The sequence below is a fragment of the Arvicanthis niloticus genome, chromosome 2 (assembly GCF_011762505.2).
Source record: "Arvicanthis niloticus isolate mArvNil1 chromosome 2, mArvNil1.pat.X, whole genome shotgun sequence".
Classification (NCBI taxonomy): Eukaryota; Metazoa; Chordata; class Mammalia; order Rodentia; family Muridae; genus Arvicanthis; species Arvicanthis niloticus.
Window position 1 is genome coordinate 33,853,685 of NC_047659.1, and position 9,355 is coordinate 33,863,039.

Consider the following 9,355-nt stretch of genomic DNA (forward strand, 5'->3'; position numbering starts at 1 on the left):
GGACTGAAGTATGGGGTATTCCTGTCATAAAAGTGCATAGAATTCTGAATGAAGTGACAGGAAGGATCGATCCACTGCAGTGAGATAACTTGTAAAAATTTACTTCTAGTACTTTTCCTATACATAGATTTCTGGAATTGTGAGACAAACTTGTGAAATTCATGCTCAAAGGCTTCCTTACTGCATCGTGACATGTCAACCCAGCTGGCCTAATTTTCTCTTGTTTCAAAATTTTTATTTTACCCTGCAAAGAGAATTCTTTTCAAACAGAAGGATCTTTTTTCCCCCCTCGTATATAAACCAAAATCTCATACCCTCTAACGTGCTTTCAAAAAAGTTCCTCTGTATAAACATTTGGAATAATTCTACTGTTACAAAAATGAAATGAAATGAAATAGAAGGAAACTAAATCAGGCCAAGGCATGATCTGCTTTACGGTGGCTTCTTTATATGATGTATTTCTGTCTTCAAGAAGGGCAGGTCCAAGGCCCATGGTCACCAAAGCCATGCACCAAGGATTAGATTGAAATGCCAAGTGAAATCTGGAGCTAGAGAAACTGTTCACCACTTCCTACTGCATAGTGCTGTGGTGATGGATCCACACAGGGCACTTCACAGCTGCCTGATCCAGTTCATCTTAGGGACCCACATCCTCTTCTGGCCTCTATAGATGTGGGCTCTCATGTGCACAAAGTGACACACATACACAATTAAAATATATCTGTAGAAAAACCAAGTCATAAACAACGCTGTGCCAGAAAAGGAGAGTTCTTGATTAGCAAGTATGGGGCCCTGGGTCCTATCTTAAGTAGTGTGTTGGGGAAAAAAGCAGGGATAGTATCATCTTTTTCCTCTTCCTCATCCTTTTTCTTCCTCCTCCTCTTCTCTAATAAATATTGCTAATGACTTATTCATTTATGGCTACTCCACAAAGTCCTTCTGGATACTAAGAAGCAACTGGTCAAGGGAGAGAGTTTAAAATTAAGTCAGCTGCTATACATGACCTCATTCACATCAGCACGTGTCTAAGGACTTGCATATGTTAGCTCCTTTAATATTTACCCCTGTCACTACCCTTGTTTAGATGTGAAGAGCACGAGGTGCAGAGAGAGTGTCATTGATCGTAAATGTGTCCCATGGCAAAGCCAAATTTGATATGGTTTCTTGTGCTTTCAAAAGAGGGGAGAGGTAGAGAGGAGAGACTGGGGGATGGAGACCCAGAGCCTACCCCATCACAGGGATGACATGTAGTATGTGGTATTCTTACAGCAGTGAAAATAGAAGAGTTGTCAGGTGGAAATGAGAAAGGACATAGAGTTGTGACCTTAATGCCAAAAACCATAAACCTCTTTCAAAAGAACCTGCTTGGTTATAGGAGGAATATGATGGCTATGAACTAATTTTACCATCTTTTAGGAGTATCTAGGACCAATAATAATAATAATAATAATAATAATAATAATAATAAAATTATATTAATTATATTAATTTAATAATAATCAATTAATTATATTAATATAAATAATAATTCTATATTATTATTATTATTATTATTATTATTATTATTAATTCATGGTAGTATTTGTTTTTCCAGACAGTTTCCCTGTATAGCACTGGCTGTTCTGGCATTCAGTTTGAAGACCAGTCTGGCCTCGAACTCACAGAGATCTTCCTGAGTGCTAGGACTAAAGGTATTTATCACTACCACCCAGTTAGGGCCAGTTATTTTAAAATGTATAAAATTTCACCTTGATGCCTTCATGACCAGAAAGATACAGGAATCAAGGGATAAAGTGTATGTTTTTGTTTTTTATGGTCTAGTTACTTGGCTTGTCAATATTGTGCTCTTGCAGGAAAGATTTTAGTTGCCAAAGCTCTGTTTATTCCACTCATTGTTCTGCTTTCTCAGCCTGTCTTCGTTTTCTGATGTAATAAACACTATGACCAAAAGCAATTCAGGAAGAAAATGGCTTATTTGACATATCTCAATCTTAGTCCATTATGAAGTCAGGGCAGGAGCCTGGAGGCTGAAACTGAAGCAGAGACCATGGAGGAACTACTTACTGACTTGCTACCAATGGCATTCTTATGCGCCCCGCCCCCTCCCCCTGGTGTGGCCCTGCCCACAGTGAGACGGATCCTCCCACATCAAAGACTGTCTTTGTCTCTGTTCTATCGATGGGAAGAGACACCAGGATCAAAGTAACTCTTATAAGAGAAAACATTCCATTGCAGTCTTGCTGACCGTTTGAGAGGTTTAATCCATGGTGGGGAGCATGGCAGCCTGCATGGCTGAGAGCAGTATCCTGATCCACAGGCTGAGAGAGCAAGCAACACTAGGCCTGGTATGTTAGCTTTTGAATCCTCAAAGCCCACCCTCAGAGACACACTTTCTCTAAGGTCACACCTCTTAATACTTCTAATCTTTCTCAAATGGTGCCACTCCCTGATGACTAAGCATTCAAATACATGGGCTTATGGGGAGGGGTCTGTTTCAAACCCCCACACCCATTATGAAAATGGCTCACAGGCCAATCTGATGAAGGCATTTTCTCAGTTGAGGTTCCCTCTTCTCTGAAGACTCCAGCTTGTGTGGAGTGGATGGTACAAGAAACAGACAACAGCCACATTCCTAAGCAGGACACTCTACTGTATCTATTTGAAATTCGATGATCATGTGTCTTATTCCTGCATAGGCCATCACAGACCCTTCAGCAGTCCTGAAGGCAGCCATGCTTGTAGCTGTCTCACTTAACAGCTGTGCAGTTCGGCGGAATGAACACTCCCTTTTCATTTGGGGGTAAAACATCACAGAAAATACATTATTTAGAAATATCCTAAATTATATATATTTCTGCATAAACTAAAAGTGGATAAAATCTGACTGAATCCTCAAAATTATTCTCTGTATAATACTCTCCTAGAGTCCCAAGACAGATGCAGCATAAACTGTATTGTGTCATAAGCTGAGGAAATCATTGCAATATTTTTCAAACTCTGCCAATTCAGCTAAGAGAATAAAACTGTTCTCTACACCCATTCTTTTGCAACCCCTATAGTTAGCCTGTTGGTGTGTTAAGCCCATTCTTTCTGTAAATACTTCCCCAGTTGTCCCTTCATTTGAATCCAGGGTTTACCTGGGCTTCCATCATTTCCACCTGATGGAAATTTGCCATCCCTATAACTATTTCTCTGACACTTTCAAACACACTGACACCTCACCACAATGGCTGCTCAGTGGTTGCTCAGGCTAGTCTCCCTCAGAAGGGCCATTCTTTTTAACTAATGACTTCAGTCTTTCACATCCTCAGAAACCTGAAGTATCTTCTAGAATAACAGGATGAGAAGATAGCTTGCAGTCTGCTATCTGACCATGAGTCCAGGCCCCCCTCAATTGCCCTTTACCACAGTGACAAAGAATCTCTACTGAGCCAGGTTGTCTGTGCACATTGTTCTTGTAGTTTAAGCAGTTCCGCTTGTATATATCATATACATTTGTATATTTTAACGTCCACCTCAAATGTTAACCATTAGTCAAAGTCTTTCTCCTCACCACTAAATTGACCTTCCTTATAATCTATCAAACCTCAGCTTTGCTTCTATTGTAGTAATAATAATCATGTCTGATTATATCCTATCCTGATAGAAAACCACGTTTTCTTGGTCAAGGATTATCCAGCTATTCCTGGCCAAGAGCTTCAATGCAGCATTGCTCAAGAAATGTGTACTGAACTTAGAGAAAGTCGAGTTGCATCCTAGAGCAGCAGATGCCTGCACAGCAGTTTTCCCAAGTACAATATTGGCTGCTATGTGCACTGAGTTCTGTTCTGTTCAGCAATTGGAAGAAAGACCTCAGGGTCACATTCTGGGCATAGTGAAAGGTATCCATGGAGACAGGGATTTGTCCTGGGAAAGCTTTCCTAAGGAAAGAGCTTGCTTACAACCCCCTACCAGAACTCTGTACTCTTTTGGAGTTTGCACACAGGAGGTTTTGCAGGCTCTGTGTAGTGTTTCTGTTTTCCAGTTTCCCATGATGCGGAGACTGCGGGGGCAAGGTTGGAAAGAAGGCAAGCATCCCTCCTCTTGCATAAGCATATGCTGGAAGCTTCTCTGGCCTCTAGATAAGGAAAAGAGCCAGGCTCAATGTGTGATGCTAAAAGATTCAAAGGAAAAGAAAGAAAATAGACAGCACATTTTATAAAACTGAAACTCGTAGGATGTCTAAGAATTCAAAACACTTTTATTGCCTTAAAAAAACGTAACATGACAGTGGCTCTATGTCTGTCTTTTTTTCCTTGTAACATAAATGAGAATAAAGGGCACTTCTTGTCTCTTGATGCTGTGCATCCCACTTGTTATTAGTAACACAGGCTTATATTGTAGCCCACATTGTGCCTAATTACAGCTATTCTTTATAAGCAACTAAGCAAGCTGGGTAGATAGTGTCAATTCAGATCCTAGCTTGTGGATAGTCACTGGGTCAAGAGAAGAGAGCTACAAACCTAACACTCAAGGAGGATGACTCTTCGACAAAATGGTAAAGACATATCACTGCCTACCCCCGTCAATTCTGTTGTGTTGCCTTGAAGTCAGTAATATGAAGGAAAGACAAGAGGCTGTCACTACCGTAATATATTCTCTAATATTGGAGAAAGAGGAGCAAAAATGACTGTAGGCTTTTGTTTCACCAAATGTCAAAGGTTGCTAAAATATTCTAAAATACAAATGAGAAAAGATGAAATGGAAACTTGGAGAGCGGAGCATTATGTCATTTTATCTGAATCTCATTCTGTGATGTCAAACTGCCCTCTTTCTTCTTCAGACACGTTTGCTATTTCTAAGCCCCCACTCTTTCCTCAATACCACTCCCATGAAAATAAAACAAGTGAGAATTGCAAATGAATGAAGACAAAAAAGACTGAGGGAATAGTTATGTAGATTTAAATTTCATATATATATATATATGTATATATATAATTATAATTTGTTACATTATTTATTTAGTATTACAAAAATTGTCCTAGATTAAAAACTATATGAATAAATAAAACATTGCTGGAATCCCATTGTCTGGAGACAAACACAATAAGCTAGTGACTATCTTTCAACATATCTTTTTATAGAGTTTTTTTTACTGATTTATGCATTATGCATGTTGTCTTTATTATAAGAACACATGTTTATATTTTTACTAACTCTGTCTTTACATATCTAGTACAATGTATGATGCTGCCTATTACAATATATTTCTCAAAAGGAATTTCATATATTCTGTAATATTAGTCAAATACTAGCTGATTTGGACGTTTTAGCTTGAACATTAAAGCAGTTTTTATATCATCATTGGCCATTTGGATTTAATTAAGCTTGAATTGCCTTCCTTTGTTATCTCTGTCTCTTTCTTTCTGTCTCTGTCTCTCTGTCTCTTTGTGTCTCTCTGTCTGTCTCTGTCTCTGTCTCTCTCTCTCTCTCTCTGTGTGTGTGTGTGTGTGTTGAGACAGATTCTCATAATATAGTCGTGTCTGGCCTTGAACTCATTATGTAGATCAAGCTGACTTTGTATTCACAGAGATCCATTTGCCTGTCTTGAGTGCTAGGTTTAAGGTATAAACCAGCACACCTGGCATTCTTTATTCTTAATCCTCCATTTTTATTGGGACTTTCTGGTTCTTTAAAACATAAATTTGTGACAGATTCCCTTTTTAATAATTCAAATATTGCCTTTTGGCTTTATTAATGATAGTTTGCAATATAAAATACCTATCTAGTTTGTTCTCAGCTTCTTTTTTATATAATTATTTTATTAATTTTTGAGAATGTCATAGTGTGTGGTGGTTTGAATAAGAATGATACCCACAGACTCACACATATACTTGAATGTTTAGTCATCAAGGAGTAACAATACCTCAGAAGGATTAGAAGGATTGAGAGGTGTGGCCTTGTTGACAAAAGTGTGTCATTGGTGAGCTTTAAGGTTTCAGAAGCACAAGCCATGTGTGGTGGTTTGAATTTGTTTGGCCCATAGGGAGTGGTACTGTCAGAAGGTGTGGCCTTGTTGGAAGAAGTGTGTCACTATGAGTGTGGGCTGTGAATCTCTGCCCAGTGCAGAAGAATTAGTGTCTCCTGGCTGCACTTGGATCAAGAAGCAGAACATTCAGCTCTTCCAGCACCATGTCTGCCTATACGCTGTCATGCTTCTCACCGTGAGGAAAATAAACTGAACCTCTGAACCCATAAGCCAGCCCCAATTAAAGTTGTCCCTTATAAGAGTTGTCTTGGTCATGGTGTCTGTTCACAGCAATGGAAACCCTAACTAAGATATCATGCTCATTGGCTCTTCCTCCTCCTTTGGATCTGGATACTGTATTTTTGTCTACTCTAGCATCATGTTTGGCAGCTGTCATGCTCGCTGCCATGATGAAAATGAACTAAGCCTCTGAAACTGTCCTCCAGTTAAATGCTTTCTCTTATAAGAGTTGCTTTGGCCATGGTATCTCACAACAACAGAAGGGTGACTAAGAAAGTGTATTTTGACCACATTCATCCTGCATTCCTCCTACTAACTCCTTTCAGATCAATCCTACCATTTTTTCACCCCCTGTCAACTTCATGACCCTTTTAGTTTAGTGTAGCTTAGTTTTGTTTTTGAGACAGAGTTTCTCCGCATAGTCCTGGCTTTCCTAGGAACTCACTCTGTAGAGCAGGCTAGCCTCAAACTCAGAGATTTGTCTGTTTCTGCCTCCTAAGTGCTAGGACTAAAGTGTGTGCAACCACCATGTGGCTATGTGGCTGACTTTTTTTTTTTTGTTTGTTTGTTTCATTTTAAATAACCCATTAGAACTCAAGGAAGGAACTTGAAGCAGAAACAATGGAGGAACACTGAAGGTAAGCTTGTTTGAGGCTCACCTTCGGCTACCTATTTTATACAGTCCAGGTCTGTCTGCCTATGAATTATACCATCCACAGTGGGCTGGATCCTCCTGCATCAGCCAGCAATCAAGAAAATGTCCAACAGACATGGCCACAGACTAAATGGTACAGGCAATTTTGAGGTTCCATCATCCCGGGTATATCAATTTGACAGCTAACGCTACCTATGAGACTCATGAAATCCAATTGGTGATGTACATATACCCATTCATGGATGTGAGGCATCTACTACAGCAATATAGCATATTTCAATTTTATACAGTTAAACCAATCTTTCATAGTTCATAGATCTCTTATTTTGTTGTAAAAAAATTTTCAACCCTTAATTAATACATATATACTACCTTTATTTAAACTTGCTAATTTTTTTTCCTCTTCATTTAAGTGTTCAGCCCATCTGGAGCTTGTTTTTTGTGCATGTGGTGAGGTAGGGATCCAACTTACTTTTTTACAGGTGAAAAGCCAGTTGTGATAGTACCATTTATTAGCGTATAACACATTTTTCATATTGAAATGAAATACAAATGAAGTATATTGGGATTTATTTCTTCGCCTTTTATTCCAGTAATGAATTATTCATTCCCAAGTCAGGAAAATACTCTTGAATATAATCACTCTATAGAATGTTGATTATCGAAAAATCATTTAGAATTATCTCTAATTATTCTCACAGACCTACTCTTCTAAAAGCATCTCATTGAAAAGAAGCTTTTTTTTTTTTTTTTTTTTTTTTTTTTTTTCTTTTTTTTAAGATTCTGAGTAGAGTTGCATGAAATGTATACACTAACTTTGGGAGAACTGACTTTTTTATGATTTTTTTCTTGAAAATTTTTATTATGTAAGATATCCACTTGGAGTTGGTACCATTTTTTCATGTACCTCTATAATCCTGTATAAAATAATTTCTAAAAACTAGGGGCTGAGGGATGCCTTAGTAAAGCAGTTGCCATGTAACATAAGGACCTGAGTTTGGATCTTCTGAACCTTGTTTTTAAAAGTTTGGAATAGCAGCACATGGTTGTATTCCCCGCTCTCGGGAGGCAGAGGCATGGGGGTCCCTTACTAACCTGGGGAACTGGGGAGCCCTGGTTTCAATGAGAGATCCTGTATCAAAAACAAAAGTGAAGAGTGATAGAGGCAAGAAACAGATGTCAATCGCTGGTACATATGGACTCATATATGTATATGCATGTGTGCATACATCTGAGCTATGTGCATGCGCGTATATATCCACACTCAATCACATCTTCGCATCCCCACGATCTCCCTACTGTCACACATATGAGGGAAGGGAGTGAGGCAATTAGTGAGTTAACAATCATCCACAGGCATTGGACATTTGAGAGAAATTGTTGTCTCTTGTCATATCCCATCTAATAGTACTACTGTTACATGTGGAGGGAATGATGTTAAAAGGAGAAGAAAGGAAGGATTCTGGGAAATAGACAACTTATCTACAACTCTCCTAGACCCTGCTCCAAACCTAGACTCAAATAAATCTCTCCTGATTCACTCCAACTTCTCGTTTTTCAAAAGCTACCTGCCTACAAGACATGCAGAGACAAAGATGAAGCAGAGTCTGAAGGAATGGCCAACTAATGACTGCCCAAATTGAGTCCCATCCCATGGGGGTAAAAACCAATCCCCGACGCTATTACTGATACTTCATTATGCTTGCAGACAAGAACCTAGCATAACTATCCTCTGAGATGTTCTACCCAGCAGCCAATGGAAAGAGATGCAGAGACTCACATCCAAAGAGCAGATAGAGCTCGGGGAGTCTTCCAGAAGAGTTGGCAGAAGGATTGAGGGACCCAGAGAGGACAGAGACCCCACAGGAAGACCAACACTGTCAACTAACCTGGACCCTTGGGAGCTTCCAGAGACTGAATCACCAACCAAAGAACAAACTCAAGCTGGACCTAGGCCTCCTGCATTTATGTAACAAATGGACAGCTTGGTCTTCATTCAGATCTCTCAAACAATTGGAGCAGGGGCTATCCCTGAGACTGTTGTCTACTTGCCTGCCTCTGGATCCCACATCCCTAAGTAAACATCCTTGAGGATGTACCTAGTACTGTAGCAACTTGAAGTGCTGAGTGAGAGTGAATGGGGGTCTGGGATGGGGACTTTTGGGGGCAATTGACACCCAGAGGGGGTCTTCCCCTTCTTAGGGGAATGGGGGGAGAACTTACAGGAGAGGATACAAAAGAGACAAAAGAGGGTACAAGAGAGACAAAATGCTGATATTGGGTTGTAAAGGGAATAAATAAATAAAAATTTAATAATTAAAAAAAAGCTACAATGTCTTCAAAACTACATTGGATTCTACAGTCTTCTGCTAAATGCTTTCCTAACATGGAAAGCCTAAGTTTCTTTCATATACTTATTTCTGCATTAGAGAACATGGCAACATATTTCATGG

The 9,355-nt window shown here is 39.3% G+C and overlaps 1 long non-coding RNA gene across 1 annotated transcript; it reads left to right on the forward strand.

The window, feature by feature from the left end:
- The first annotated feature begins 1,575 nt into the window (after positions 1-1,575).
- Positions 1,576-9,044, forward strand: LOC143441138 (uncharacterized). Its single transcript, XR_013108360.1, has 3 exons — positions 1,576-1,691; positions 6,839-6,885; positions 8,467-9,044. It is a non-coding gene; the product is annotated as an uncharacterized LOC143441138 (long non-coding RNA).
- The last annotated feature ends 311 nt before the right edge of the window (positions 9,045-9,355 follow it).